The sequence below is a fragment of the Canis lupus genome, chromosome 16 (genome assembly GCF_011100685.1).
Source record: "Canis lupus familiaris isolate Mischka breed German Shepherd chromosome 16, alternate assembly UU_Cfam_GSD_1.0, whole genome shotgun sequence".
NCBI classification, from domain to species: Eukaryota; Metazoa; Chordata; class Mammalia; order Carnivora; family Canidae; genus Canis; species Canis lupus.
This window is the reverse complement of record NC_049237.1, coordinates 8,942,937-8,970,871: the sequence shown is the minus strand read 5'-3', so window position 1 is coordinate 8,970,871 and position 27,935 is coordinate 8,942,937. Positions and strand designations below refer to the sequence as shown.

General features: G+C 48.0%; 1 protein-coding gene and 1 long non-coding RNA gene across 2 annotated transcripts in view; one reads left to right on the top strand and one right to left on the bottom strand.

The window, feature by feature from the left end:
* The window catches only part of HIPK2 (homeodomain interacting protein kinase 2), a 120,681-nt gene that overhangs the window by 54,710 nt on the left and 38,036 nt on the right, over positions 1 to 27,935 (bottom strand).
* On the top strand, positions 12,537 to 22,838 carry LOC111090237. The gene is made up of 3 exons (XR_005371247.1): positions 12,537 to 13,133; positions 16,260 to 16,392; positions 22,143 to 22,838. It is a non-coding gene; the product is annotated as an uncharacterized LOC111090237 (long non-coding RNA).

Here is a 27,935-nt window from a genome sequence, read left to right as displayed (position 1 = left end):
GACACTCTCTGGTTCCCTTCTGTCCCTTCATCCCCACCACCCGTCCATCCATGGGGCCGCCCCCGAGTATCTCGCAGACTGGTCCTTGATTCCCCACCTCTGGTGCCACCACGCTGGCCCTGACCACACCCCCCCCCCCACCCCCGTCTCACCCGGAGCCCCTCTCGGGTCTTCCCTTCCTCCTGGCCGCTCTCTGCACGGCTGCCAGCATGGCCGGGCCACCTCTCTCTACCTTTGCTCTCAGGCCTGCAGAGGCTCCCTGCTGCACTCAGAGTGAGACCTAATTCCTTCCATGGCCCCCGGAGCCACTGCGATCGGGACCTTGCCCTGCTCTCCACTGTCATTTCAGTGACAACTTCTAGAAGACCCCAGCTCCTTCTGGACCTAGAGCCTCCATGCCATGTTGTGCTTCTGCCTTGAATGCTCCCTCCGCTGGTGCTCAAATGGCTGCCTCCCTCTCATCCTTCAAACCCCAGCTTAATTGTCACCGCCACAGACAGGCCTCCCTTGACACCAGTTAGTCTCTATCTCCAGTGCCATAAATGTCACTTTACAGCACTTCCCAATAACCTGCTTACTGTCTGTCTCCCCTGCTACATCCACAGGGCAGCACAGTGCCTGGCATCAATCAGGATTTGGTGATTGAATAAACCTTTATTAAATATAAGAAAGTGTTAAAATATGTGAGTCAGGCGGAAAGTTCTAAGGTGGCCCAAAGCAAGGAGAGCAGAAGGGGTAAATCTTTGTGAGGGAATGGAAGCTTGGCCCAAGGGGCAGGATCCCACCCAAGGAAAGCAGGAAGCGTGGGAGTGGGGGGCCTGGAGAGGGCTCATGTGTGTGGGGTGCCGGCGGCAGGACTGGCCCCAGGGCCGGGGTTTGCAGGGGGGCCCAGGGTCCTGAAGGGGCTGCAAAGTCTTCCAAGCCCATCTCTTCTTAACTCTCTTGGAAGCTGGCACTGCCCTCAGCAACCAGGGATCCCAGCAAACTTGTGCCTCTTCAACTCAGGTCTCTACTCTAACACCATACTTGTCCTTGGTTCCAACCTTTTCCCAAACGACCCCCAAACTCTCCCTCTTTCTGAATTCTCCTGCACACGTGATACCCTGATCCCATCTCTGCAATTGCCTGTCCCCTCCTGGCCTCCTTCCCCCTCAAAGACACGCTACCCACCTTCTCCTGTCCTGGCCACATCAGGGGATGAACTCATGAACACCAATAACCAGCCTGATCCCAATACAGATGAGCCAAGCAACTACTGTTCTAAACACATGTTTGCATACCTGCCCCCATTAAGCCTTCTGGGGGACAGGGTCTCATCTGTGTCTTACGTGCCCCATAAATGCCTGCTCGACACCCAGGCCATGAGCCCTCGGGTAAGGAATGTGCTTTCCTACCCAGCTCTAGTAATCCTCGGCGGACTGAAGACCCTTCTGCTGTGATCTTGCACCTGCCTTGTTCCCTGTTCTGCTGGTCCATAAGGCTCTGAGCCCAGACAAGTTTAAAGTCAAGCCTAAAATCTGTTTCTTTTTGTTCAGCACATCTGAGGCACATCTGACAATTGCTCAGGCTCATTTACTCCTGACTGAAGTGAAAATCATTCTCACCAGTGGTTAGTCTGAGCGAGAAGTTGGCTCCAGCTCCACTCATTCACTCACTTACTCGAAGATCCAAACTGCCATTTCCTAAGTGTCCACTATGTATCATGCACTGTGCTGAAGATGGAGAAATAAATAAACCAGACCCCATGGCTCCTCCAGGAGTTCACTGTCTAGCTGCAGGTGAGAGCATGCCAACGGCTAACATACAACGTGCCGAGTGCATGCCCAGTGCATGAAAGGGGGATGGCCAGGGGGTGGAGAGGCAAAGTAGGGAGGGCTTCTTGGGAGAAGTCTGAGCTGAGTCTTGGTAAGTGTGGACTGGTGGGGTGGGGGTGGGGGTCTCCGGGGCACAGGGCAGGTGAGTGCATGCCCCATCTCCACCCCGTCCCCATGTCACCGCTGTGTCTGCAGCACTGAGCATAGTGCCTGAGCGTGGTAGGTGCTCCCTACACGTTTGGAAGGAACCTTTCTGTTTCAACCCCACACCCTTAGTGGGCAGCAGTTTCCCGTGAAGCTGGCACCATCTCCTTGGCAACATGCCCTATGACAAGAGGCACACTACTTGGCCTTTCAAAATTTACATACTTAAAAACAACAAAAAACCCCCATTCTGGTGTCTTCCATGGGGACTGTTTCTGTTTTCAGTTCCATAGCAGGTAAGACTGCTGGCTTGGGAACTGGGCCTTTCCCATTGGGCTCCAAATCACCCAGGTTCTGTTACTGACTCATCCTTCGTTTGCCACCCCACGGAATCATCTTACACAGTCTCCTCATTGCTATTTTGGGATATCAAAAATACTTTAAACATACACAAAGTGTCAGACAAAATTTGCACCTAAGAAAGAGGGAGATTGTTCCTTTCCAACATTCCCATGGCAAGACACAGAAAATTCTATTTTTCTATAGAAAGAGAATAAACAACTGTCATTTTCAACAAATCAATTATTGAAGCTTTGGTATTTCGCTCCATTAGCTTTTCTAATAGCACAGCGAGCTGATAGGGTATTCCCAGATCACGTCCAGACCATGGGACCCGGTGAGGGAAGTAACCCCCAACAGAGGTGTGGAGATCACACAAGTTAAGTGGGAAATGACACCCACTTGCAAGTGGAAGTCCAGTGCCGGGGGTTCTAGCTGTGTGCCTCGACTTCCTGAAGCTGGTAGAAGGCTGAAATTAAACAAAGCACCAGAAGGGACACATCTAGCAGAGGGCCTGGCATAGAGCAGGCAATCAAGACATTAAATCACTTCTCTGTGATAAGTCTGTGTCTTAGCAATTGAATAAAGAGCATCCTTTTCCCTCATTTTAATTTTTAAAAAAGATTTTATTTATTTATTCATGAGATACACATACACAGAGAGAGAGGCAGAGACACAGGCAGAGGGAGAAGCAGGCCCCATGCAGGGAGCCCGACGTGGGACTCGATCCCGGGTCTCCAGGATCAGGTCCTGGGCCGAAGGCAGCACTAAACCGCTGAGCCACCCGGGCTGCCCTTTCCCCTCATTTTTAAAGCCCACTTTTGGGATGCCGGGGTGGCTCAGAGGTTCTGCGTCTGCCTTTGGTGCAGGGCGTGATCCTGGAGTTGCAAGATCGAGTCCTGCATCAGGCTCCCTGCATGGAGCCTGCTTCTCCCTCTGCCTGTGTCTCTGCCTCTCTCTGTGTCTCTCATGAATAAATAAAATCTTAAAAAAAAAAATAAAGCCCACTTTCTTCCTTATAAGTGAAATATTAGGAAAACTGTTTAAATATATTAAAGCACATATATTAAATATTCTCGTTTCATTTATTTCTATAAAAGGACAAAGATTAATACAAGCAACAGCCAAAAACCTACCACCTAGCTTTAGGAAGAAAACTGCCTATCCACAAGCTTCTTGCTTCCCCTTGGCATGGGGAGATGCTCTCCTAAGCCTTCATTCCCCTTCACGGTATAATCTCTCGCTCACCTGGCCTCTCTGGCCAACTGGATGACCAGAGTTGATGTCTCGATCATTTTCACGCTGCACCAGGAAAACAAGTGCAAGGTTCACGGCCACTCCCAACTTGGGCAATAAATCTGCAATGCTAATCAGAGAGCACAGAAAGAACTGTGCATTTCTGGAAAAATGTTACTCAATTTCTCAGAGTTTTTATTTCACCATCTATAAAATGTGATTATTAATCTCTTTTTTTTTCCTCTCATGTCTCTACAGCAGCGTATGAAGATAAATGATGGTCGGTAGAATTATAAAGCAGTTTGAACTCCTTGGAACCAGGACACTCTATTAGTCCATGGTATTTTATAATCACTGATATTATAAGGTGTACTTGAATTGAACTGCAGTGAAAAAGCCCATTCCCACAAATATATGTAGATTGAAAGTAACCTCAGTATGGCTGGGGCAGAAGCAATCAAAATGTAAAATTGTATTTCAGATGGGTTGTTCAATCTTATGTTTCCACTGCAAATATAAGGGGACTCGGAAATGCTGACATGAGCTCTGAGCCACTATTTTGTGCTGGTGACCCGAGGTGGGAGGCAAGGGGTCACATCAAAGCAACACAGGACCAGAGAAATAGCAGAAATCTGAGGACTGGAAGAAGGCTATTTTACAGAAATTGAACCACAAAGCTCGAGGGATCTGCACACAAGAGAGCCAACACGGTGAGTGCAGGGGAGCACGTGAGGGCAGCCAGATGGAGGGAGATTATATCCTCTGGTCACCAGTGGGTCGCTAGGAAAATGGGGAGCAGCACCCCTGAAAGATGCTTTCATACCAGTCCCCAGGGGACCCAGGAAAGTCCAGTGGAGAGCTAACTGGTGATCGAGGCCTGGCGAATCTAGGGCCAAGCTGGGATTTGATTTTGAGAAAGATACAGCTTCCTTGGTGAATAGGACATGTGAAAGATAGAGCTTTGTCTTTGACTGGGGTGCTGGTGGGTGAGAAGGACAAAGGGACTGAGGGAAGGTGCTTCAGGGATGAGCCACAGGGTGAGGATGACCAGAAGCTCACCTGTTGAGTTAGCTTGTACTCAGCCAAGGTGATGAGGACTCTGTCCTCGTGGTGGCCCGACCAAACACAGGGGACCTTAAGATTTCTAGACACACTCCACAGAAGTAGTTCTGCACCTGTAATAAGCTGAGGACGGCACTGTGGTGGAGGGCTGCCGAGGGAGCAAGGTTCTCACTCTAAAAGGAGAGCTAGGAAAGACGCCCCAATCATGCCTGTGGGCACTTCCAGCTCAATGATACACATGCGGCAAAATCACTACACAGACGTTCTAGAAGTTCGACCTCAGGCGAAACTGCTGATGTCCATAACATTGTGTTCTGATGGAGATCATTTCAAGACCCTCACCAGTGATTCTGTTCTGATTGAATGTCTCCAGCTATCATCAATAGAAATGCTCAAGACATTAGAACGATTCATCACATCCATATGGAAGGCTGACTGTAATAACCATGGTTTGGTCTAGATGTTGTCATCATTCTCATGCCACACTTGGACAATCTCCCAAAGGAAGCTGGCTTCTTTGATTCAACTGACCATTTCTAGTGTAATGTTAGAATCAGAGTGATGGTTTTTTGATCTGTACGGGCAATGAACATCTTGGCTTGGAATGAGATTTTCCTGATGTACACTAAATACATACATATACAGGTGACCCTTGAAAAAAATGGGGTCGGGGCACCAACTCCCGCTCCATCAAGCAGTTGAAAATCCACATATAACTGGACTCCCCCAAAACTTAACTACTAAGAGTCTATTGTTGACTGAAGCCTTATAACACAGAGTTGATAACATTTGTATGTTATGTGTATATACTGTATTTTTACAATAAAATAAGCTAGAGAAAAGAAAATGTTATTAAGAAAATTATAAGGAAGAAGCAAATATATTCACAGTACTGTATTGTATTTATTAAAAAGCAAAACAAAGTGAAAACCAAAGCCTGCATATGAGAGGACCATGCAGTAGAAACCCATGTTATTCAAGGGTCAACTATGTTCTCTACCCCATTCTACCCCCCACACTGATCCTTGTGTCCTGGTACTGCTTCATCCCTGCAAAGTGCAGCACCAAAATCTAACTTTCTTGCTTACATACTAGAAGAAAAGGTTGGATCTGGAACTTAATCCCCAAAGGCTTCTAATGATGTTGGAATAAATTCGAAACCAGTTCTCAGATGTCTGTAGTATATTCTTTTTTTTTTAATTTTTTTTAAAAATTTTTATTTATTTATGATAGTCACAGAGAGAGAGAGAGAGAGAGAGAGAGAGAGAGAGAGAAAGGCAGATACACAGGCAGAGGGAGAAGCAGGCTCCATGCACCGGGAGCCCAACGTGGGATTTGATCCCGGGTCTCCAGGATCGCGCCCTGGGCCAAAGGCAGGCGCCAAACCGCTGCGCCACCCAGGGATCCCTGTAGTATATTCTGAAGGCAGCCTCTAAATTCCTTCTAAATTTCTTTTCTTTTTTTTTTTATTTTTTTAAAAATTTATTTATGGTAGTCACACAGAGAGAAAGAGAGAGAGAGGCTGAGACATAGGCAGAGGGACAAGCAGGCTCCATGCACCGGGAGCCCGACGTGGGACTCGATCCCGGGTCTCCAGGATCGCGCCCTGGGCCAAAGGCAGGCGCTAAACCGCTGCGCCACCCAGGGATCCCCCTTCTAAATTTCAATGAGAAATGTTACTAGGAAGAAATCAGCTTGGACCCCACCATGGGTCATTTCAAAGATACTCACACTGCCTTGTAATTCCTTACCCTGCTGACAGGCGTTGTGTCTCTTTTGCCCGTAACCCCCAGTCTGGTCTGTAGTGCCTTGACTGTGAAGCCAAGGGTCGCTGGACGAGGCCTGGTCTTGCATCCCACACCCTACAGGACTATAACTTCATCAGGTTTTATGCTTTCCCTTTTTGCCAAAGTATATGGTCAGTAAATGTCTGTGTAAGTGCCCCTCAGCCAGGGAAAGAGAATCAGAGGTTTCTGCATGTATCTACATATAACGATCTTTTCACTCGTACACTGCTCTGGGTTCTTTTTTCAAGTCTTTTTTATTAAATTATTTTTTATTGTGTAAGATAAGACACATACATACAAAGGAGTGCACAAGGCAAAAACATATAGCTCACCGACTTATCAGACAGCAATGACTAGTGTCCCTACCAGCCAGGTGAAGTCACAGAGCACGGTCAGCATTGCAAAGCCCCTGCGTACTCCCTCCCATGCGCCATCCCCTCTCCGCCTGCACTGGCCCCATGCTGCCCCTGCATCGGTGGGCAGCGTGGCCCCCAGGCCTCAGGATGCTGGTGCCCAAACGGCTAGGGGGAGTTCCAGCTCAGGCTCCCAGGGCTCAGCACAAAGACCCAGAGCTGGGAAGATGACAGAGCTGACTCAGAGAGAAAGGAGACAAAGCCTCAGACGGTCTTTAGAGTTCCTTTTGTTGATTGTTTTTCTTCTGCTTTGTTGCTAGTCTGTTGACTAAAACTGAGGGCTGCACTGTGCATTTAGAGCTTCCCTGGGGAGCCTGCCCATACTCCAGTCCCGCTGCCACCTGCTGCCACCTTTCAGCATCCGGAAGCTGCTCCTCTTTTCTCTGCACTGGGAGGGAATTTGGAATTTCAACTTCTGTGGATCAATTGTAAATGCAGCACCTTCACTTAATTCAGAGAGGTGATACGTTACCCACCAGTGGAGTGAGAACGAGGATGTCAGGCCAGGGGGTAAAAGGCTGGCCTCGTTCACACTAATCAATCAATTCAAGGCTCTCCCTCTACCCCAGATAAAAGCATACAAAGAAGGTAATATTGCTTACTTATGTGCAACTTTACTGATTTAAATGTCAGGAAAACATTTGGTTAATATTTAGCTTCAGCTGGTTCATAGTGAGTCCTCCAAGATGTTTATTGGATGAACAAATGAACCCACACGGGCCTGAAGAATCCTGGTACTTTCCTGCTAGGGGGTTTCTGGGCCTGGATGAGAGAGACCCAGGGGTTCACAACTCTTAGCGAGTGAACTGCATGTAACAAGGACAAGGCTCATCCTTAGCACATTTCCTTTCCTTACGGCACCATGTGATCATGTGGCACGTGGGGCTAAATCACAAGGCATTCTTTACAGCTAATGGCCGAGGAGAAGACACAGGGACTGAGAGGGAGACCTGCTCCTTCTTTGAAAGGGAGATGTGTTCAGTGTCACCGACTGAGACACAGCAATTCAGAGAGCAGAAGCTGGAGACCTGAGATATGAAAGAGAATCCACTGCGTAAAGATGCCAAACACATCCTGGAGGGACAATTTCCACCATGCCAACAGGGATACTCCTATAACGTCAGAAGAGGCCTCCTTCCCGGTGCGGCACTTTGGGGAGAGGATTACCGAGAAAGAGGAGCTGACACCTGCTAATGCAGCTGGCCTAAGCCAGTTTTCATACAAGGGCAGGAGCCGTTCTGGCCTATGCAGCAGGTTCCGACCCAGGGAGTACAGGACGTGTCCTGTCCGCAAGCACGCAGGTGTGAGCGGGGCCAGAGGGGCCAGGTGGAGGAGGCAGGCCTTGCTCCCCGGGGAAGCGCCTTGCCAGGAGACCAAACCCACAGAGGAGGACAGAGGTGAAGCTTTCACCTAATTCTAGGGCAGGAAACACCAGTGGACTTAACCACAGCCTGTTAGGACCTGCCACTGTTGGGACAAGGGAGGGAGCTCCCACGGAGGCTGGCTGGTTGTTCCAGCAGGATTTTTGCCAAACAGAAATGGGCATAAATTTTAGGTCTCCAGCCAAGGGCAAAAACCTTCCAACACTCAACTTTTCCTAAGGGAGCTGAGCTGAAACAAAACCAACCAAACAAAGCTCAAGTTTGCTTTCTGGTGTTTGGTCACGGAGGTTTTGAAACAAAACCAACCAAACAAAGCTCAAGTTTGCTTTCTGGTGTTTGGCTCGCTCCAGCTCACACTAGGGGCCGCTGAAGTGCAGCAGACACATGCTCTGAAAGGCAGGGGAACCTTCAACCCCAGGGGCCCTGTAGGGATGGAACCCACTCAACCCCCCACCCCCGGGGTGGGCCCTGGACCTCACAGAAATGCACAGCCAGCTGTAGAGTGGAGTACAGAAGATGTTCCTGTCAGTGGAAGGGGAGTGAGCATCCCCCCAGACCAAGACAGCACTGCCCTATCTTCCCATAAACTGCTCTTCTCACCCTAACAATGGGGCCTCTTTGTAATCCCCTGAGCTGGGACTCTCCTACATGCCTGGGAAATGGAGCACCCTTCAATCAAAGAGATTAAAACGTTCATTTTGCTCTCTTGCGCACCAAACACTACTCCAGCCAAATGGGCTAACCAGCGTCTGGAATTGGGGAGATGCCGAGCGAGCAAGTAGAACTCAGGGCGCAGAGTGAAAAGAAAGGAAGGAGGGAGGGAGGGAAGGGCTAAGGTAGAACCACCCAGACGCATCAGAGGGGTCAGGATGGGGCCCCCCCGCACCCCGGTGCTCCCACTTTGCCTCTTTGGAAAGCACCTGTTCTGGCTACCCTCGGAAGCCTTCCAGGCTCTCGGCTGGAATGTGCCTCCTCCAGGAGCCTTCCTGCTCTGTCTTCCCACGGCACACCCCGGTGCCCGTTCAGTTCAGCTCTTCCACCCCGAGCTTGCACGACTGCTGGGATTTTGTAAAACCAGCTTCTCAAGCTGGAAGGAAGCTTGACTGGAAGCATCCTGAAGCAGCGGATGCGTTATTGATCTCTGTGGGCCTCTCAGCACCCAGCAGAGTCCTGGCTGTCTTGCTTTACACTCAGGAGCTGGAAATGTTGTGGCTTCGTGCTTTTTCCCCCTACTGCCAAGCACGAGGTGAGAACAAAGTAAATGCTCAATACGCGATGCTTGCTGACCTGGACTGATTATATGAGGCAGAAATGAAAACAGGGATTGCTTACTCTTTGCCTGTTCGTTCATGTACGTATGGGCTTTAAGGTAGGAGAAGGGGTAGGGAGCAAGCAGCTTTTTTGAGGTCTTCTCTGACAACTGGGATTTCCGTGGGGGAAACCTGAACAGAAACCGATAAAGCTCTATTGGTTTTTAACGGGAGAAGCCTGGCATAGGAAGTTTTGGATCTTTAAAATACATACAAGCGGAGGAGTGGTGGGTGAAAAGGAGAAACTATTTATCTATCTGATTTTTAAAAAAAAATTTTTATTTATTTATGATAGTCACAGAGAGAGAGAGAGGCAGAGGGAGAAGTAAGCTCCATGTACCGGGAGCCCGATGTGGGATTCGATCCCGGGTCTCCAGGATCGCGCCGTGGGCCAAAGGCAGGCGCCAAACCGCTGCACCACCCAGGGATCCTCTATTTATCTATTTGGAGACAAAGAAAGAAATAACCAGAGAAAATGGGAAGAACGGGGGCAGCTAGGGAGATTTTTTTAAATATTCAACTAAAAAAGCCCACGGGCAATTAAGTGGATGTTTGAAAAGAATGGCAGTGATGAAGAGTGCAGTTTCTTTTTTGCTGAAGAACAGAAGTTCTGAACTATCACTTACAGTCACCGAGTGCCTGCTTGTCATGCTCGCCTCTGTGGAGCGTCAGCTCTGTAAGTAGGTCTAGGTGTGTATGCATTTAGGCCTGCCCTGGATTCCCCCATGAGATCAGAAGTTCCTTGAGGAGAAAGAACCTATATTTGCCTCCTTAGGCGGGTGGTGCCTCTGCACACAGCAGGTGTGCAATCAGCATTAACCAACTAAACGGACCTAACCAAATTCTGTCCTCAGTTTGAAAGGCTCTGACACAGAACTGTCTAGTTCCTTTTCATTTGGCCTCAAAAGATTTGTTTTTTCAAGAAACAAAACAACCGCAAATACCCCAAACATTCAAGTCTAGAATTCAAGTGCAAGGCTAAGTGAAACTCTTCTGCTGCCTCTTTAACGATGCTTATTTGTGTGAAAATCAAACAGAAATCGTCCTTCTTTCTCTCTTCTGGGGTTCCCTGACTTCACAGAGGCTGACAGAGTTCAGCTGAACCTAGAGCCCAAAGTTACGGGACATCACCGGGACTCAGAGTTCAGACCAGGAAATCGATGGTGGTAGAGGGAAGGGAGGAGGGCACAACGCCGAGGGTTTCAGGCTGCAAAGAGGAAAAAAAGGACGCACGACACATTCCCCAGGCCCGGTATTCCTTTTCTCCTAGGATTGCACTGATGGCTGAAATGCGAATGAGCATCATTCCTGCATGCTCGCTGACATCTGGTTAAAATGACGATTCTGCAAGTGGGAGCCTGCGGTCCGTCGCTGGCTCTGTCATCTTCCTACCAAACAGCCATGTGCTGCACACTTGCCAGTCCACTTGCACCATTACCAAAGACCATTCTCAGGAGCGTCCTGCTTGGCCAGGGAGGGGTGGGGGCAGAGGGAGCGAAAGGATGCTGCAGGACGATTTTCCTTCCCTGTACACACTGTGTTCAATATGGACAAATATTTGTGTAGCCTCTGTGTTTACCATTAATACTGGGACAAAGTAATTAGCAGCTATTCTTTGGGAAGCAGCAAAGCATGGGGGTGGGGGGAAGCAAAGCTCCAAACGGAAGAACAGAAATGCCAAAAGCTGGCATCTGAAGGTATTATTCAAAAACAATATGGGAAAAAGGCAGAACTGTATTTCCTCTGTTCTTCTAAGGGGAAGTTCAGAAAAAGGTCAGAAAGAGAACAATGCCGGCCATCTATCACGGCAGCCTCTAACCTAGAAAGGTTACTTAGCACGCTGCAGCCTCATTGCTCAATTCTGTAATTACTACCCCCCTTGCGCAGATCGCACACCACCTCGGCCTTATGAATTATACATTTCATTTCCATTTGCCAACTCCCCGACTCGGTGACCACTGTCAAGGCGAAGTGGGTGGGGCTTGGGGGGGCCGGTGATGCCAGACCCCTCCCCAGGTGCACACGCCAATGCCGCACAGCCCTGCAGCCCCCAGGCATGCTCCTGGATTTGCCTGTGTTGACCTTCAATTCCCAGCCTCAGGTTTTGTTTATTGAACAAATAAGCACTAGCTACCAGTGGGGATTTTCCTCGGGGAAATCATGTCAGGGCACCTTTCCTTCCCCATAACATTTTCATTCAGGTGAAATCTGGTTACAATGAATATTAAGGGTGGTTCTTGAAGAAGGCAAAGGTAACGTGCAGCCTGGTGTGTGTGTGTGTGTGTGTGTGTGTGTGTGTGTGCACGTGTGCAAGTCCCAGCAGCGCCCACTCAGTCCTGCTGTTTGAGTTGGGGTGGGAGGCTGGAAAGGAGGTGCCAGAAATAGATCCCCCGACAGGAACTGGAGTAACCCCTCTCTCTGTCTGCAGCTTCTGATTAACTGGCGCCCCCTCCTACTAATTCAGAGGGCCCCGGGGAATCCCTGGGGGCTATTTGTCTTCACAAGTGCTATTAATATATCAAAGGGGTCCTACTCTTTATTCAGGATGTTACTTCTTGGGGATTTTCCTTTCAAATCCTTAAAAAACATTAGGTTCAGTAGAGAAGTGTCATCTCAGGCAACCGAGAGAATATGAGAACAAGGAATACCCCGTGAAGCAGACAGAGGTAAGCAATAATTGAAAGGGTTTCCTTGAAAAGCAGCTGGTACACCTGAATCTATCACTCTAAGAGGTGATACAGGTAGGTTTTGAAAATTATTTTTTAAAAAATGATATCACATATTTAGAGAAGACAATTCTAAGATGGGCTATAAAAATAGGATATTTAGGGGCCCCTGGACAGCTCAGTCGGTTCAATGTCTTCCATGGGCTCAGGTCATGATCCCAGGGTCCTCAGATAGAACCCCGCATCCGGCTCCCTGCTCAGGGGGGGAGCCTGCTTCTCCCTCTCCCTCTGTCCCTCCTCCATCCTCCCTGCTCATGCTCTCTTGGGCGAGAACGTGCACTCTCAAATAAATAAAATCCTTTTTTTTTTTTAAAGGATATTTAATTTCTGAGGCTGATTTCAAGAACACGATAGTGAATGGGATGACTATGAGGTATGGATCACTATGATATAATTGTTATTCCCCTATGTTTTCTGAAAAACTACTCTCAGTGTTGGATCATTTGTTTAAAAAGGATCTACTGGGGGGAGAGTCTATGGAGCCAGCCTCCACGATGGCTCCCAGTGATGCTCACCCCCTGGCATTTTCACCGTCCTCCTGTGGTCTCCTCCAACACTGAAAAGGAGTTTGCAGAAATGATGACATGCGACATGTGAGATGAGGTCATAAAGGACGCGGCGGCTGTGCACACCCTGCTCTCTCTCGGATCACTGGCTCTGGGTGAAGCCAGTGCCATGCTGTGAGGACACTCACTCAAGCACTCCCATGCAGATGCCCACATGGCAAGGAACGGAGGCCTCCTGGCAGCCACCAGCGCGGCCTGCGAGCCATGAGCGTGAACCACCGTCTCCCAGGAGAACTTCAACAGAACTGTACAGCCAAGTTGCTGCCGAGTTCCTGGCCCATAGAAACCGTGAAGGAATACATGTCTATTGTGTGAAGCCACTGAGTTTCGAGGTCATTTGTTGCACAGCCACAGGTGATGCCCAAGTGTGGGTGCACCTCTAAGGGAGGACAGGGCACAGAAAGGAAGTTGGGGACTCATTCTCTCCTCAAGCCTTACTTGAGCATCTGCCCGGCCCCCAACATTGTAGCAGATACTCTCTTTGGTCCCTTCCCTGCAGCAGCAGAGGCTCTGGATGGGAATTAATTAAACGGCCCCTAAAACGGTTGGTGGCATAACAGAAGTGATGTGAGAGGGGGGTTTTCAAGTACCCACAGGCAGCAAGGCTGGAAGGGATGGGACCAAGCTTCCAAACGACCCTCCCACGGAAAAGTATCCAACAGAGAGCTGGAAGCTGTTTGGCCCGAAAAAGATTTAACATTTTTTCTGAATTAGTTATTAACATTTAGAAATCAGGTGACGTTTCCTAAAAGCCTGGATTCTCAGCTTCTCCTGAAAATCCAAAGCCCTGGTGAACTCTGCGCTCCGCATTTGTGCTTGGCAACAATTTGCACAGGCTGACCAGTGCTGCCCCTGCCACCCCCTCGCCAGCTCACTGCCGGTACCTTCCTGGCTCTATGGGCCCCTGATTTTGAGAGCCCAATAGAGAGGCAGAGGCAGGAAGACAAGTGGAGGAGCAAAAATTACTGTTTGAGCTGTGTCCTAGGGGCTTCTGTGGGATAAAAAAAACTAGTTTTCTCTTATTAAACTACCCCAGAAGCAAGGGACACCTTAGAACTTGTGAGGACTGTGAAACAATTCTGCTTTACATTAAACAGCATGAACTTTAATAGGAGAGATCCCACATTAAGTTTGTGCAATGTTTGTTTATGAAGGTCTTCATTATGGAAGACTTCAGCGGAGAGGAAGTGCAATGCTGGAGTCCCACTTTGCTGATCTGGCTTTCCACTCTCACAATAATTTACAATAACAGAAGAAAGGAAGGCTCTGGCGCCGTAACTCAGTGAATATCTGCCGGATTCTCCCCTCCTACAAGATACAATAATATACCCTTTTTGGCCTTCTCCCAACTCTGCATTTGAAACAGGATTATAATCAGTTTTCAAAGTGGCTTACTCAGGAATTAACTAGCCAACCACTGGATAACGGCTTCTTGAACAATTCTATATGGTCCTTTGCAAATTTTTAGAAGAGGAATGTAATGTTAACAGCATCGTGTTCCTGATATCCTCCCTAAATAGTCAAGTGCTGGTTGGGAGGAGGATGGGGGGCCCTTCTCCTTGCTAAAAATGCTGCCCTGGGTGGTTTCAGATGAGAGAGCAGGGGCAAGACACTCTGCCTGCTTCCTCACCCCCACCCAGCACTCAGGGACCATTACTGAGTGATTATGTAATAAACTTAATCCCCAGTATTTACTGAGCTCCTAGTGTGTCCAAGACTCTGCTAGAGGGTGATACAAAGCCATTGCTTCTGTTCTCAAGAAGCTCAGCATCTGGTGTTGGCGTATAGAAGAGGAGTGCAGATGGAAGTAACACAGGACAGCAATCGCTGCCTTTCTGTCAACAAATATTTACTGAGCATCTACTATATGCTGGTTGCTTGGTATTTGGTTATTAACAAAAAAGACAGTTTCTGTCCTCACAGAGCTTAAACTCTGTTTCTTTTCTTTTTTTTTTTTTAAAGAGGGAGGGAGGTAGAGAGAGGGAGAGAGAAAGGGGGAGAGGAGCAGAGGGAGAGAGCATCCTAAGCAGGCTCCATGTCCAGTGGGGAGCCTGACGCAGGGCTCTATCTCATGACCCTTCGATCATGACCTGAGCCAAAACCCAGAGTCGGATGCTTCACCGACTGGGCCACCCATGCGCCCCTGGAGCTTAAACTCTAGTGGACTGTGGTGGACTCCACGCCACAGGGGGAGAATTCCAGGAGGCAGGCCTTCAGAAGGTCATCGGGGATACGCAGACTTTAGCGAGTCCTGAGAAGTGCCAGGGCCTGCAGGCCGGGGGAACAGTGTAAGGAAAGGCACAGAGACAGAACACCAGGAATGTTCAAGAGAACAAGAAAAGGACATGACAGGCTTAGCCTGTATGAGTAAGGGGCAGAGGCCACCAGGGCAGAAAATACTACTACTGTACTTCCCGTGCCCTGGCCTGGAGGTAAGACAATGAGCTATTCTTTGATTCTTTCGCTCAGAAAGTGCAGACACAAGGGCATTTGTCTCTCAATATGAGTAACTGGAAAATGCAATGCTAGGAACTGTTAAGTGCTGTGACATGGTCAGTGGGTTTAGGGATTTTATGGGACGAGTCACACCTCCCCATCGCCACACACAGACCTAGGGGAGGGAGGCCCCTGCTGGAGATGGGCCACTGGGAGCTGACAGGCGAGCAAAGGACAGAAGCTTCCAGAGCTTCAAGAAGCACAGTCCGGGACCTCTGACCCAGGGTCTCCAACTTCTCTGCTGCCTCAGCAAAGCCTCCCCACCTGTACAATGTTTCATCCTTTCCAAAGGCAGGTGGGAAGCAAACCACGCCTCCCAGCCCCCAACACCGCATCTTTATTAACACAGAGACAGTTTTATCTATGTGCCGCCTGGTGTGTTGAATGGCAAAAAAAAGTAAAACGGGGTCCCGATGGTGCAGGGACCCAGTGGGCCCACAATCATACGTGTTTAATAGCACGGGACACACACGCTGCTGCACAAATGAGGTGCTCCAGGTCCAACATTAAAAACATATCTTTGGAACGGCCTTTGCATTTAGGAAGCAGAGGCGTCCTCGCCGCACCTCTGCAGCAGTCGAGGCTTCACTGAGCCCGTCGCCAGGTCCCCGAGCCTGCCCTGTGACAGCACCCAGCGCCGTCTTCCCGGAGGAGGGAGTGATGGGCGAGGGCGGAGAGCCCACGCAGGAAGGACCAGGCCGCCGCCGCCGCCGATCCTTACAAGGCCAGCAAAAGACTGGTTTTAAAAAAAAGCCTGCTCCTTCTGATGTTCCTGGTAATATCAACTCTCCAACCACTCCCGAGATCACCCACCCGATATTTATTTTGGGGAACAGCTTAAATCAAGGAAAAAAAGCTATTAATAAGTTAAACAAAAGCTGTTGAAGGGAATTCCTGTGAGTGGGCGGCTGAATAGGGTGATTTCTGAAGTCCTTGCCAACACCGTGATTCTAGGATTCTAGCAATGTTTTCCTCTGATCCCAGGCAATCGCGGATTCACAGGCAACAAAGAGCAATGGAAACGAATTCATCTGCATAAGGGATGCCATGACCAGGGAGGAAGTCCCTTGGATAAAGACGTGCCTGCAGGAACGAGGGTCCTAAGCCTGGAACCGAGGTGCGTAGGGGCGAGTCCAAGGGCCCACGGGGCCACAGGGAATGGCACTAACCAGGCGTAGCTAAGGGAGCTACGAGAGATGCAAACCAGGGAACTCGGAGGGAACTACTGAGAAGGGAAACAAATCACGAGCAAACAAAGCAATTTATGATACATAAACCGATCTTGGCCTCTCCTTTGGAATGATTAAGCCATAAGTGCAGTGCAAAGGAGGTTCCTGGGGACGTTGTGGGGAGACCCCAAGTGAGAGCTCTCTGCTGGAGAGCTTTCAGTGCTCCGGGCGCTGAAGACGCGGGGCGGAGGTCTTACCCACACTGCAGGGGAGTCCTGCCCTCCTCCTCCTTTTCTCCTTCCTTTTTTTTTTTTTTTTTTAAGATTTAAAAAGATTTATTCATGAGAGGCAGAGACACAGGCAGAGGGAGAAGCAGGCTCCATGTAGGGAGCCCAACGTGGGACTTGATCCTGGGTCTCCAGGATCACGCCTTGGGCTGAAGGCAGGCGCTAAACCGCTGAGCCACCCGGGCTGCCCCTCTTTCCTTCTTAAATGGCACTGCCCACCCCACCTTCCCTTCCTTACGGCTCTCTCCTTTCCCACAGACAGACGCTTGTCCCGACAGTCTACACACCCTTCCTTCAGTTCCAAAGCAACTCACAAATCCAATCTAAAGGTACTTTAGACTTGGATTTTAGAAACACAACTGGTAACTGATTATGATCCTAAAGAAGGGGTGCTCCCCGGACAAGGAGGCCCACGCTAAGGGAAGGAGAGGAACCGCTTTCATGCACTGCACCTGCCCTCCCACCGAGTGGCTCCCCTGGCCTCCTCCTCCTCTTCCTTCTCCTCCTCCTCTTCTTCTTCTTCCTCAGTTCCCATCCTGTGCTTCCTCCTCTCCCTTTGATGACGGACCCTGATGATCTCCAACCACTGTCAAAATCCCCTTTGGTCTATGTGTTTTCCTGGACCTCAAATGATTTCTCCCCTCTTCCTCTTCCCGGTGCTGGCTCTGGTCCTCTGCCTTGTCTTGCTCCCTTACCCTGGCCCCCCCCCGCCCCCATCTGGAACCCGTTCACTGCCAGGTGTCAACAGCCAGCCAGCTGAACGCCCGCCCCACTTTCTCCTTGGGCTCTTCGTCTGTAATCTCAAAGCCTTAGTCCCTATTTGGATGCCTCAGATTGATCTATCACCTCCCCTCCTCCAAAACAGGGTTCCTTTCTAAGCCACCCCATTTATCGAGACAGAACCACTTTTCCTTCATCTCCAAAACAAGGCCCTCAGGAGCTCACTCCCTTCCTCAAGAACCAATTTGCTTATCATGTGAAACCCAAATTCTAATGGTTTCCCAGGCTGCAGAACAGCCATTTCTATCTCTTTATCCCACCGGGTTTCCTTTTTTTTTTTTTTTTTTTAATTTTTATTTATTTATGATAGTCACAGAGAGAGAGAGAGAGAGAGGCAGAGACTCAGGCAGAGGGAGAAGCAGGCTCCATGCACTGGGAGCCCGATGTGGGATTCGATCCCGGGTCTCCAGGATCGCGCCCTGGGCCAAAGGCAGGCGCCAAACCGCTGCGCCACCCAGGGATCCCTCCCACCGGGTTTCTATGTACGAGTCCTAACTTCTCTTCTCGTTCGCCTGTTCCCTCTCCTATCCTAAGAGCTCACTTCGACTGCCACGTCTACGAGCTGTCCTTCCAGGCTTACCCAGGCTTCCGCCGTAACCAAGAGCCCCTGACCTTGTCTGCTACTGCTTCACACCAGCCCAGAGTCTTCCGTGGGACAGTGTTTGCCTTGGCATTGCAGGTCACTGTTAGAATGTGCTGTTAGAATGGCTCAAGATGACCCAAATGTCCTTTTAGACCTTGTCTATTTGATTTTTCACTTTACTGGTCCTAATCCTCAGGCCTTACCTATACTGAGCTTTCAGATCTCACCTTCGGCGTTTTCATCTCTACACATCTCGACACATAGACAGGACCTGTACCTTCTGCCTTTGAGCAGATGATCCCTGGCCACAACCCCCTGGTTGCTAGACCAGCACTCTTCTTGGCCTCTGTCTGGTTATGCATGCCTATTTCTGCTCAAGATTCACTTTCAATTCTTCCCCCAGGAACTTTCTGAGTGCAGAGAGCCCAGAACTCTCTTTTCCTTCACTCACCTTCCATTAAATATAATTGTTTGTAGGTAGAGCAGTTCGGTCTCTCCAATTTAGCTGTAAGCTTCCCCATGCAAAACTATGGCATCTTCTTTTCTTAGGCATCCACATCACTGAACACAGTGTGATTATATGATATGTGCTCACCAAAACACGAGTACTTGAGTTATTTCCTCTCACACCATGTGACTAGCCACCATTCTTCTAGATGCCCTTTGAGAGTTCTTGATCAGGGGGTGCCTGGGTGGCTCTGTTAGTTAAACATCTGCCTTTGGCTCAGGCTGTGATCCCAGAGTCCTGGGATCGAGCCCTACATCAGGCTCCTTGCTTTTTCCTCTTTCTCTGCCCCCTCCCTCTGCCCGTTCTCCACCCCGCCCTCTCAAATAAATAAAATCTTAAAAAAAAAAAAAAAGATTTCTAGATCAAGTATGAGACCTGGGTTCTTTTTTTTTTTTTTTTTTTTTAAGATTTATTTATTTATTCATGAGAGACATAGACTGAGAGAGAGAGGCAGAGACATAGGCAGAGGGAGAAGCAGGCTCCCCACAGGAAGCCCGATGTGGGACTTGATCCTGGATCCCAGGATCATGACCTGAGCCAAAGGCAGACACTCAACCACTGAGCCACCCAGGCGTCCCGAGACCTGGGTTCTATATAAGACTTTGCCACCTACCTACCTCGCATTTCTGGTTGAGTCTCTTAACTGTTATTACCTATGTTTACTGAACTTAAGATGGTGAGAATAATTCTTACTGATCACTTCATACATTGGGGTAAAGATCAACTGAGTGTCAATATATAAGAAAGATTTAATTATAAGCTTAATTCACTCAATCATTCCATGTACGCTATAGAAATGACCAGGCTATTAAGGGATAATGAGCCAAGCATTTTCAATTCCACGAAATTATTTTCATGGAATAATATCCATGAGAAATGGGAAAGCGAAACCAAATTTTCTTCATAGAAATGAAAGTTAATGCCAACTCTCCTGGAAGTTTCAACATGGGAAAGCCTTTGGAAGCACAGATTTGGTTTATTAATGAAAAGATTTAATCCCGGGTAGAGACAGGAGACAGAGTTGTGACAGAGCAAATTCTGCAGGCGCTTCAAAGGTGGGATAAGATCTTGTTTCGCACAGGCCTAATTCCAAGGGTCCACTATCACAGCTTCTACCTGCCATCTTCATCGGATAGAACCCCAGTAGGTTGCTAACACGTTTGCTGATTTTACACTGGAAAGCCCGTCTTGGGTCATGGCATTGCCAGTCTTTGTCAAGGAGGGTTCTTCATCTGAACCGTCAACACGGAGAATCATCTGAGTAACTATCACCTTCTAATGCAGCATCAGGAGTCTGGGAGAGAAGTGGATTCAGTACACACAATGGATTCCTCAGGGCAGGAGGACTTAACTCTCCCCTGGAAGCCTGGCCAGGGAAGGCAAGATGCTGACTGGTGGACATATTTCTCACTCAGGCCAACAGCACGTGGCTGATCCAAAACAATAGGGCCCCTGTTTCTCTGTGGCCACCAAGGGCAAAGGGGTCGGGAGGGACGTTCTTGGCTGAAAAGCACTACACCTTCCTGAGCTCAGCGGCTTTTCTATGTCCCTGGTGTCCACAGTTCCTCACTGCCCTACTTCTTTCCTGGGAGTATCTCTTTTCCTAACCTCTTCCCTGCCGCATGTCACAATTAAGCCATTCAAACCAAACCCTCTGCTCCATGAGTGTGCCCAGGTACGCAGCTCATGCAGCTGAATTTAATGGCATTCAATTCCTTCTGTACTCTTTCAAGTCATAAGCCGCCTTTCTCAAGTCCATCCTGTTGCTAGATTCTCCAGGCCCTGAGCCCCCGCAGGGGTCAGAACTCTGGTTGGTAAACCCAATTCCAATCCCAGGCTGCGGCTGTAGCTTTTTTTTTTTTTTTTTTTTACATCTGAAGTGGGATTCTTCCCTGGGTTCCTGGCCATCCAGGTCAGGCCTCTGGTTAGCGTGATAGTCATGTCACCTCCTGTCATTCTAGAGCTTCTGCTGTAGGAATGCCGTTCCTCTTTATTCCCTGTCCGTGGCCTGAACCACAGAAGTCTTTCTAAGGGCGTGTCTGCAGCCTGTAAACTCCTTTCTTTTCTTCCCTTTCTTCCTGCCTTGTCCTCATTCTTTTATTCGGCTCTCCCTGACCCCTCTTCACCCCCCATCATCATACAGGGAGCTGGCTAGCTGGCTCGTCTTTACTTGGTTTGGCTGTAGGCACAGCTCTACAATACTTGACTGCTCGTTAACAGCAACACCTATGCCTCCACTCTCTTATTCATAACTTGAACACTGAGATTCAGAGTTGCTTGCTCCCCTGGTTCTAAAATCACCTCTGGACGGGTAATTTTGGCAAGAGAAACGCTTATCAAATACAAACAGCTTCCCTGGCTGCAAATATGAACTTTGCTGGAAAGGCCTCTCACAGTTATAGAAGCTCATATCTGGTTGTGGCCCAACCATTCCTGGGTGCTATTGTCTGTCTCCTGGGAAACCAAAAAGGGGAGGGAGCGGAGACAAGGCATTATGGGGGAAAACAGAAAAGTCTCTGGGGTTTGAAATAGTACATAGTAGACATATCAGAAAAGTAAGAACAATTTTTTTTTTTAAACTTAGAGCCTCAATAAGCTCAAACAGAATTTGCATGACGACGGATGATTTGCCTAGCACGTCTACCACAGGACATTTGCTTTTTCCTTTTACATGATGATTCAGACTTTATTCAAATCTTTTCTTTAAAAAGAAATGAGAAATAAACAATAGAATTAAAATCACTATTTGCTCTCTGCCAGGGGGCCCGGGGCTGATCTGAGGTCAACCCACACAGCCCTATCATCTGGACAGGTACTGCCATATGGCTTGCAGGGCTCTGTTACATCCATGAGTTGGACCTTGTACCTGTAATCACGTGTTCTCGACAGTCCAGGTGTTTCCGAATCTTATTTCAATGGCTGAATTCCTCTGTGATTCAGTCCTTTTGGCTAGTGGCTGAGAATGGGCTGGGAACCACCTCTTGCATAGGGCTAGCCAGTCTAGCTATATAACAAGGAAAGAATTATGCCAAGAAACAGGAGACATTCGAGTTTCCCCGGCAGATCTGGTGACAGAGAAACTCACAGGCCCCAGATCTCGGCAGAAGATAGGCAACGGTTTGGGAACCAACAAGGGGAGCGGCGTACAATGAAGAGAAACAGAATCTGGAAAAGTCCAAAGGACATGAACACGAACGTTCCCTTCCCCGATCTGCTCTTTCACATTCCAGGGGATCACGGCTTCTAACAGACACTCTTTATTCTGGGCTGTATCGGTGGGGTGGGGTGCTGGTACACTGCTGCTGGGGGTGGGGGGTGGGGGCAGATCCATAACATTTGTGGACTTCTTTGGCATAAAGGCTGCCCCCATGGCTGACTTCAAGCTGCCAACAGTTTCACTGCTAGCTTGCAACATTCCTGATTATTTAACAGTCAGCTCCTGCAAGCCGGCACAAGCCAGCTCCAGCACACGGCTGGGTGACATACGCTAGAAACCATGGGAGTACAGCCTTAGACCCACATGAAAACTCTCTTCTCCAGAATCCCTGACAACTACTCAGCAAACCTCTGTCTAATCCTGCACTGATGAGCTGCTCGCCGAATCGGAATCTGCCCACCCTGGAATTCCCTGCGTCCACCGCTGACCAGTGCGCGACAAGTCTCCCGGTCGGTGGGGTTGCCAACACGGCAATGGTCTGCATATTGGGAGCTCGTTGTCATGAACCCCGAGGTGTTGCTCCTTCATGTTAAACGCCCCAGATTCCTTTACCACCACCCTTCACATCGAAAGTAAAACTGCTCCCACTCCTGATAAGAGTGTGATCAAAATATGATAAAACAAGACGATTGCTTCCCTTGTTCTAAATACTGTCTTTCTTACTCTGTCCAAAGACCACATCGCCCCTCGGGACAGCCATTGGATACTGATCGCCCACCCTCATAACTGTCTCCCCCCGAGCCTTTCCCATCCCCAAATCTTTTAATATGTTCTACCATTAATTCAGGTTTCCCCCATTAATTGATTTTAAAAAAAACATGCTAAGACTAAACGAGTCTTACTACATGTTATATGGTTAACTTGACTCATGCTTCTGTCTTATTGAGATCTTTTTCAATTTTGATTTTATCATTCAGGAACTTAGGAGTTCTTCCAAAGTTTGTGTTACCCACAAACTTGACAAACAAGCCTCTTCTGTCTTCATTCAGTTCACTCACATGGACAGAATTCTGTGGCTTTAGGAGACTTTCCTCTGAGTGAAACAAATCTTTAATCCGTGCTCTTCGACTGAGGGCCTGCCAGCTAAAAGCCACCCAACTCTTCCCCTGTCCAGTCTGTATTTGTCCACTCTGCTCACAGATTCTCAAACGCTTCTCAAGTGCTAAGATGAAATTCAGAATGTACTTTTACCAGGAAAGAACCACATAAAGGTAAGGATTTTCCTACTGTCCGCCCCTCCCCCCGCAGACCTATCCCTCCAAGAATGCTGTGCAGAAAATAAATGGGTTTCATTTTGCATGCTTTTTTCTCAGGGAAGTCACATGGGCATCTTATGATTGCTCCATAGTTTCTTATAAACCACTTTCCAAATAATCCCTATTAGATCTTCCTGGGAATCAATGACAAGCTTACCACTCAGGTGCCTGCCTACGTTCCTGCAAGGCTTTCTCTAGCTCCCTCTCCTCTATGCGGTCCTAAGTGTGCTCCCCGACTCAACTCTCAGGGCCCTCTGTCATCTGGCCGCACCACACTCCTTTGGCTCTATCTCTGACAGCTTCCTTTGTGACCACTACTAGAGATGCACATTTCTGCTTACACCTGCCTCAGCCCGTACACTCTCCCCCTGCCTTCTGCCTTGCTAATTCCTACCCTGTCTTCAAGGTACACTGCAAGCCTCTTCCTCCATGAAGCATCTCCCCCTCAAATCTGGTGCCTAGTGACCTCTGACTTCTTTTTTTTTTTAAAAGACTTTATTTTTTAATGACACACACACACACACACACACACACACACACACACAGAGGCAGAGACACAGGCAGAGGGAGAAGCAGGCTCCATGCAGGAAGCCCGATGTGGGACTTGATCCTGGGACTCCAGGATCATGCCCCGGGCCGAAGGTGGTGCTAAACCACTGAGCCACCTGGGCTGCTCTGACTTCTTTATCCAGTATTCATGTAAATGCTTCCAGTCATATATGCACAGAATAGTGGCCTTTGCAACCTCCAATACCAGACTGGGGTGGGGGTCACCAAGTTGAGCTCTCTCTCTCTCTCTTTTTTTTTTTACATCCAGAGAGGTGGCAGCAAGGGGCACCTGCAGAGCCACAGGGCCCAGGTCTGAAAGACAGCTCTGCCGCTCAGGAGCTGGACAACATCATGGGCTCCTCCATGCCTCAGGTTCAGATGCAGAGACTATAATCAAAGCTCTTTAGGAACTGAGAGGAGCCACACAGCTGTAGGCTACTGGTAGTATTACTAGGACGCCTTGGCTAGAGGATAGAAACCACAGAGTGAGTGATGAGTGAAGAGGGGGCTTTAAGGCAGGGTTGATCCTAACGCTATTTATATGCAGTTGGGACCAAATAAGCAAACTTCAAATAACAGTTTCTGGTAAAACTGGGTTCATGAGGTGCTGGATACAACACCATGTACAAACACCATGCAGAAGTTAAATTCAAGTAGGCTTTGGGGTAAAATTTAACTCCGATTAGTATTCTCCACGTGCTGAACCTTTGAAGCCTAGAGACTCAGTAACTGGTAAGAAGCAGCTAGCCCAGAAACCTCCTCAATTCTCCTTCCAGGTCCTCGCAAGCCCACTGAAGCCCAGTATCTTGTTTCACGAGTGCTCAGGACTGCTTTTTGGGGTTCTCACTCCAGTAGAGGTGGCAGGCAGGCGGGGGTGGGGTGGGGGTGGGGAAGTGGTGCGAGGGCCTCCAGGTGGCCTTGCTCCCTGAAGATCCACCCTCCTCACATTTGGTCACTGGCTTCTTTTGGTCACTGTCCCTCCTTCATGGCCAGCCACTCGGACTCCCCTTCAACTGAGAAAAGTCCTCACCTTAATCATCTTCCATCTTTTTCTCTCTCAGTGGCTTTGCCTATTCTCCTTTCCCAACTGCTCCGATAAGCCTTTTCTCCCCAACCCTCTCCATTCCTACAGTGTGGGTTCTGTCCTCCCTGCCGTGTTACCACGTCCCCCTGTGAGGACACTGGGCATCGCCTCTGCTCCAATCTGCGTCCCCAGTGAAGTGAGCCTGAGGCCACGCTGCGGCCCTAGAGTTCTGTGCCATCCCTTCCCCCTTCCACCACTAACCTACTCCTCCCCTTGACTTCCAACTACTTTCCCCTTCTGCATATTAACTTATCCAAAACACAGAAGACTGACAAATCAATCTCTGGCCCTAACTGCTCCTCAATTCTAAACCTTAATCGTCCGCATGAACATCCTATGGATACTGGATATTTACAACCTACTGAAATAGCTCAGAATCCCTCCTCTGATGTCATCGCCGGTCCCCTGTCCCCAGCTTGTCATCCACACCAATGTAACAAAAGTTTCTGGGGGCTTAAAATTCCTTTTGGCTCTATCCCTTATAGTCCCCCGTTCTTCTTCCTTAATGCCACATTTGATGCTCTATGAAGCTAAGCAGATTTTTTTTCCTGTAAAAGGTGTGACTTTGCTGTGTCTTCCCATTCTCCTAGCAGGTGTTCAAGCCGGGCAGGCTCCGGCCGTGTTCTCCTGACGGGGCCTCCTGTTTTCAGCCTCTTGGCCACATTAATCAATCAGCCCATCACTTAGTCACAATTTTTATTCCATTACCCACTTATCAAACATCTACAACTGCTCTTTATTCTCGTCACATCACCAAACTCATCTGCTTTAAATTAGCACCTGGTACTTAACTTTCTCTGACATGCGTGCGCACTCCGCCTGGGACACCCAGCGCCATCTGCTTAGCTAATCTGACTCTGCTGCTCATTTGTTCAAGATCACCCAGCTTTCGGTTCAGCAAATGCTTGAGATGTGACCTGTTCTTCTTGAACTTTGAGAACGTTCTCTAGTTATTCTGTTTTCAACTAGACTGTAAGCTCTTTACAATCAGTAAGCAGATCTACTTTTTCAAACAGCGAGCTGCCCAGATGGTGCCTTCAATATAGCAATTACTCAATAGGCCGCGCTGATGGGCAGTGACTGTCGGGAGCCAGAAGCTAGTCTCTGTAAGGGCTGGCATAACATGCCATCCAAAACACATCAAAAAAAGGGATGGAGAGGACACCGTAAGCCTGTTTGTGGAGACCACAGTATTTCAAAATAATTTATTGGTGTACATGAAGAGCAAGTATTTTACCTGTTTGGGCCCTTCGTCCTTTAATTAGAAGGACAAGAAGAACACTCATTAAATCAGAGTTTTAAAATGGGGTGTGAATGCCAAGCTGCTCTTTAGCCTGTGACCGAATGATCGTGGGTTCAGGCGTTCTGAGATTGGCAGAGAAGGGGGCTGGCCATGGTGTGTCCTCCACAGGAGGGACTGTCCCCGTGGCCACACGGAGAACCCGAGGCCCATGGAACCGCGAGGCACCCTCTGTCTGGCACCTTCTTAAAATGTCAGAGGTCAGGAGGCCAAATGTCAGTTTACGCCCTGACAAATACCATCTTCTTCCTGGAGGGTTTAAACGGACAGACAAGACACCACACCAGTATTCTCCCAGTGTGTAAATGACTTTCTGGGAGTTGGTAACAACTGTCAGAAAATGCAGCTGCTCTTTCAGGATGGCAGGAGTGGATGTGTTAATTGGCACCGTCATGCCACGAGGCACCTTATTTTTGCCGACGCGACATGCAAGTATTGGCTGATCTGTTCGGTTCTGCCTCATGGTGAGTGGCTCTATGATGGAAACACATTAAGAAATGCATTAAGCCACTTTGTAACAAAATTAAAAAAGCTAAATCAGGGGTTCCTGGTGACTCGGTCACTTAAGTATCTGCCTTCTGAGCTCAGTTCAGGTCATAATCTCAGAGCCATGAGTTCAAGCCCCGTAGGGGATGCCACACTGGGTGTGGAGCCTACTTAAAAAAAAAAAAAAAAAAAGAAAGATAACTAAATAAAAAATCTGTATTCCTGCTCTAACACCATAGGGTTTCATTTAAATTTTTATATCCAGTTGTAATCATAGTGCACATACATTTTTTTGTTCTTTTGTCACTTGCTGGTTTATAATTACTCTTGTATATTTCTAGTCTTTATACTTATAATCCAGAGTCCACCAACTATTAATACTCCAGTTTTTCAAATTTTGATTTTTCATTGCTCATTTGCTGATTTTGGTTGTCTCTAATATTCAATTTTTATAAATACCAGTTAGATAATCATACATACACATACAGTTTTTTAAGAATTGACTACTTATAATTTTAAGAAATGAGGTTATCAGGTGAAAGAATATAAAAATATTTATGGCTGCTGGTGGGATTTGCTTATGTAGCAGGGCTACATAAATATATAATTTTAAATTCAATTTTATAATTTTTGATCTACCTCTTATGCTGAGTCACTGCTGCAGGATCCTAAAATAGTGACTGCCATTTCACAAATGGCACTGACTTGTTGGCTTTTATAATAGGGAAACAACGGGAAAGAATGAGCTCTTTAAAAAAATTGCCACATTCTCAGGAAAACATCTGTACATTTGTATAATATACAAAGCATAATTTCTTTTGCACTTTAGAACAATCTGGTTTCATATGTAGTAAGTAGTAAGTAATGAATATAATTCTACTTTACTTTGGGTTATCTTTTAGGTAGGAGGGAAGACTGCATGTATGTGCATATGATGCACATCAGTTAATCAATAATACTTTAAGGAATAATAGTGAGATAACCTTAGTATTAACCAAGTAAGTCTGATTAATGTTAAATGTTGGGAAAGACATGAATTACTTTTGTTGTGGGTGTCTGGTAATACCTCTCTCATTTAAAGCACTGCTAAATGTACTTTATTACATTTATTTCTTCTAGACTGACTAGAAGAAATTAGCAAATGAAATCAATTCTGTTAAGAATGTAAAGCTATTAAGTTTGTGATTAAAAGTTACAAACGTGGGCAACCCGGGCGGCTCAGATGTTTAACGTTGCTTTCAGCCCAGGGTGTGATCCTGGAGACCCAGGATGGAGTCCCATGTCAGGCTCCCTGCGTGGAGCCTGCTTCTCCTTCTGCCTATGTCTCTGCCTCTCTCTCTCTGTCTCTCATGAGTAAATAAATAAAATCTTAAAAAAAAAAAAAAGTTACAAACGTTATTCAGATTTTCTGGGATGGTCTGGGTTAATGTTAAAATTGCAC